Source organism: Macrobrachium rosenbergii, chromosome 15 (assembly GCF_040412425.1).
Source record: "Macrobrachium rosenbergii isolate ZJJX-2024 chromosome 15, ASM4041242v1, whole genome shotgun sequence".
NCBI classification, from domain to species: domain Eukaryota; kingdom Metazoa; phylum Arthropoda; class Malacostraca; order Decapoda; family Palaemonidae; genus Macrobrachium; species Macrobrachium rosenbergii.
Window position 1 is genome coordinate 15,755,261 of NC_089755.1, and position 5,378 is coordinate 15,760,638.

Below are 5,378 nucleotides of genomic sequence, written 5' to 3' on the forward strand. Positions count from 1 at the left end.
TAATTCAACTGAACAGAACAGCAACCAGTCAGAGCATCAGCTTCAGGATTCCTTCAATAATCCCCAACCAGCCTTATCTAGTTTGTGCAGCTTTTTTCTAGGCCATTCCTTTCGTTTTGCGCATAGAGAAACCTTTCATGATAATTTTTTTACTGGTTTGTAGCCATTTTTTATTTCTCAGTTATAAACATTTCAGCTTTCTAGGTGCATAGAGAAACGAATAATCTTCTTGTCATCTGGAGACACAATTCCTCTGAAATTAATCTTTGCTGTCGTATGAGCGGTACTTTTAGAATACAGCTGACGCATTTAGCTTTCGCAGTACCTCCAACCGAAAGACAGTTGTAGTGTGATTAAGCAACACAAAGAAAGCAATTTTCACGGATCTGTTTCAAAAGTATAATTCAAAATGGCGGAGTCCCATTGCTAGAAACTTGGTTAAGCATATTCCGCCTCCTTCAGCAGGAAGACATTCAGCGCCATTGCTGGCAAAGCTGCTCAGAAGAAATTTCATTTGGAACAACAAACACTTGGTCCGTTGACTCAGGCAATCTGTTCCCTCGTTCCTCTTCTGCCATTTTGGGCAGATCCTTGGGAAGAGAAAGTGCTTCCTTTCTCTTACAGAAAATACTGAATCAACAGCTTCATTTCAATCTATTTTCCATGTAATTGCATAAACGGTTTACAGTCACCAAGATAATATAAACCAGCGTCAAAATTAGTCTTTTATATTACCTGTGTTGCCGTGATCTGGGAATCATTTTTAAGTTGTCAAAGTATTTAATACGAAGTTTGTATTTGCGTACAAAAAATCAAATCAAAAGCCTCACACTGAGACTGATTCGCGAAGCAGCTCTAGACTCAGTGTTGTAATCCTTTCTAAATAGGCGAGGTAGATGGAAATATTGCTTTGGGAACAACATGGATGATGCTTAGTATAAGAACACACTGCCAGTGCCTTAACGATTAACATACAGAGCTATTCTCATAGTTGTAATTGGTCAGTATTGTCAGACAACATTGCATGTAGAGCTCTGTTCTTGTGTCTTGATAGCAAGGAATAAGGGAGAATTGGTTAAACTGTCTTCTCTCTTGTTCTTTGGCTTAATTTCATCCTTTCTACCTGACAATGCTAATGATTTCTAGAGTGTGAGTGATTAAATTCTTCATTTACATACCACCCGATTTATTGATGGTATCTGAAACCTCAACCATAGCACTGATGGGACAGTTTAGGCGTATCCTTATACGACAGCCAATCAGCAACGAGGAACAGGATGACGTCACAGCGAGTACTTTATGGTCCGCCCGCCAGGCTTAAGTCCAACTTTTTCCATCTTCCATTAATAACCTTCATCTTAAATACCCATAATAACACTCTCAGAACTTGAAGAGCTTTAGTTTCATCAGAAAAGAACTTTGTGAATAATGACGCCACCTTAAAGTAAATAGTTTAAACCTCAGAATATCCCTTCACTCATTCATCGTGAATAATGAAGGTGCTCAAACGAAGATAACGTTTAATGGAATATTTAGGCTTGCCAAAGGAGTAAGTCACGGAGGGTTGGAAACGTTTGCCTGAATAAAAGTTCGGTTAGAACGTTTATAGAGGAGAACAGCCTCTTCAGACAGACCGGGAAGGTGGTGATGTGACTCAGATGTTGGAATCTGCAAGGATATATTCAGGTGGTTCTCTTTCGAAAGCTCCTTCTCCGACTTTCACTCATGTTGCAATCTTACTGTTTTTATGGGATATGAATAGACTAATGAGAGAGAGAGAGAGAGAGAGAGAGAGAGAGAGAGAGAGAGAGAGAGAGAGAGAGAATAAGAAGAAGAATTCTTACTGTTTTAAGGACTGTGAATAGAGTCTAATGAGAAAGAGGGGAAGAGAGAGTGTTGCAATTTTACTATTTTTAAGGATTAAAAATAACTAATGAGAGAGAAAGCGAGAAAGAACGTTTCAGTCTTACTATTTTTAGGATTATGAACAAGACTAGCGAGAGACAGAGAGAGGGAGAGCGTTATAATCTTACTTAATTTATTTATTATAATAAGAATACTGAGAGGGGAGAGAGAGAGAGAGAGAGCGTTATAATCTTACTTAATTTATTTTTTATCATAAGAATAATGAGAGACAAAGAGAGAATGTCACAATCTAACTGTTTTTTAAGTTTTAATAAAATAGAGTAATGAGATGAGAGAGAGAGAGAGAGAGAGAGATTAAGGTTTATAAAATAGAGAGAGAGAGAGAGAAAACGCTGCAATCTTACTGTTTTTAAAGACTCGGAATAGTCTAATGAAACAAAAAAACAATGCGATTTACAGGACCTGACGAGAGACAGCGTCAGTGCAACCGAGGCTTAACACCTCAGCCCCAGAGACGAAGAGGAAAAGGCTGATCTCATGCAACAAGTGAGAAAGGCTATAAAAAGCCTTCTAAGGGGGAGAGGACCCAGCTAGTTTAGCCTTTCGCACGAGGGGAAAGAAAGTGGTGAAATCCCCTTAAGGCAGAGGGGAAAGAAAGTAAGGCATCTCATGGAGCTTCTTTATCTCAGACCCAAAGAAAATAACAATGCCTGAATTTGAGAGTCATCCGAAATTTCCTCAGGTCCAGGAATTCAGGAATTTTTTTTCACAAATTCGTCTGTGTCAAGAGAATGATATTTTCGTTTTTTTTTTTTTTTTTGTCATGGTGGAGCACTGAGAAGACCATAAAAGCTTCTTTTTCTTAACATAGATAACTCATCAGTGATGGGGGACATGCCCTTAAAAAAAGTAAGGTTAAAAAGATTCTGGAAATATAGAAGACTACTGAGAATTCGAAATTAACTCAGGTGAAGGGCGTTCCACTCTTATTATTATTATTATTTTCTGTGCATTATGGAGGATGAGTCTTTGAACTTTCCCCTTCAGAGAATAATTTATATATATATATATATATATATATATATATATATATATATATATATATATATATATATATATATATATATATATATATATATATCAATATTATATATATATATATATTTTATATATATATATATATATATATATATATATATATATATATACACTAAATATTTACTCGAAAGATAAAACACCAAAGGACTTCACATATCAACATATATATCGAACCAGCAAAGACAACAAGTCCACCAACTCATCTGCATATAAATATAAAGAAACCAGACAAAGAAAGATCGCAAAGCGTCCCTTCAACAACATCCAATGGAAGCCGAAAAGAAGAATCTGCTCGCTCTGAGGAGAGCGTCCGAGGTAGTAAACGAAGCCTATACAAGCACCGAATGCTTGTGTGTGTGTGTGTGTGTGTGTTTGTAACGCATGCAAAAGCAGGAGCATCATCTTTGAATGGATATGGCCTGATGCAGTCGATAATGAAGACCGAGAAGTGAAAGAAATTCAAAGGAGGGAGAAAGAAACGCCTCTCTCGGAATGACGGCGATTGGGGAAGGCAGGAGAGAGTCTGTCCTCAAAATCCTCTTTTCTCTCTCTCTCTCTCTCTCTCTCTCTCTCTCTCTCTCTCTCTCTCTGTATGTGTGTGTGTGTGTGTGTGTGTGTGGGGAGATACGCAAGGAGGCACGAGGGTAAAGATTTGTATTCAACAAAAACAAAAGATGGATTTGAATTTTGCTGTTGTTGGTGGTATGCTTTCCTTCGTAAATATCGTAGCGTCTATATTCAGAAACTATGTCTCGTCTTTCTCTCTCTCTCTCTCTCTCTCTCTCTCTCTCTCTCTCTCTCTCTCTCTCTCTCATCTGACATCTGAGAGAGAGAGGGGGGAGGGAGTTTGGGGGAGGCGAAAGAGAAGAGACTAAGAAGATGCATGAAAAATGCTTGCCATGCATTGCTTAGTTGGTGAAAGCAGCATATCCCTGCATTAAAGTCTCTTAAGGAAGCAGACATTCTCCTTCAGAAGCAAAGGACAGATGTAGTGTAAGCAAACGAGCTACATTTTACGCTGCAAATAACCTTGTTATGCCTTACAGTGCACCGCGTGCTGTGAACTGACGGCACCCCCCCGCCATAAAAGCTGTAGTAACCATCGAATCAATTAGTCCGGTTGCCAATATCACTTTTTAAAAACGGGGCTCCCAAGAACCTCTGCGGGCTCCAGAAATGATTGACAGTCTTCCAGAGATTAATAATGGTTCGCTTCAAATCACGATTTCAAAAAATGAACAAATTCACTTGTGTGAATTGAGGTTTATTGGTCGTTTAGATTCTTTACAACTAGTGACACCACCCTAACAGTCGTATCTTGCAATCAAATCCCTCTATCAGAATTGGATATATTTCAGTCTCTGATCAAATGATATTTCAAATCGCTGACAAACACGAGTTTAATGAACCGTGCGAAGAGATAATAACACCAGGAAAGCGAAATTTGACATTAATCGGTTGAAGAGTTCTTTGGAATGATCGACTTGTCAGAACTGGGAGCAGAAACCTGACATCACAGCTGGAAAAAGCCTGTTTCCAATTTACTCTAATTTACTCTCGAGTTCATCCAAATTTTAGGGATATCACAAGTTCAGTTTGTAAAGTTATTTCCCATTTACAATTTTGAACGAGACTTGTTATAGATACAACAACACAATCGCTATGAAGAATAAACTACATAAACAGCTGGCTTCGAAAAAATATTACTTTTGCCTGAGGAAAACCAACTCTGAAAAATAATAATTTTACGTGTCGGATTTTTATTTAAATTGATGCGTAGGGAACTTATAGCATAAAATGATCATTTCAACCGAGAAGAAAATTTATACAAACGCAGAAATAAAACTTAGATGAAGTCATTATAAAGGTTGATCATCTCAGAAACGATGCTATTTTCAGATGACGACCTTAAGTGCGTTGATGCTAGATGCTGGAGTATCAGTGAGAATGTTACTCTCGAGTTCATCCGAATTTTAAGTCTATCACAAGTTCAGTCTGTCCAATTCGTCCCTGGTTTGACGAACTGGCGTCAGCCATTTTTTGCCCATTCTGAGAAAATAGGCTTCAAAGATTTTCATATCGTTCAGAGATTCTCCTTCCCTCAACTTTTGAGGAAGCTTGGTTTGTAAATAAGACAACACAGACAACTGAAGTTTTGAGATGATACAGAGGATGAAAAAAAATTGAGGCACATTGACTGGAAAATTCAACTACTTAAAAAAAAATAGGATACGTCAAAACAGGGACGAATTATTTCCCTTTTATAATTTTCTAAATACGATACCTGGATACTTTCACAAAACGAAAAATTCACCTGATAATACATAAGTCTCTTTTAACGACCAGTTTCCTTGTTTCAGAAACAATTTCGCTGGTCCTATTTCTTTTCTTCGTCAGTATCCCTTCTTCTTCTT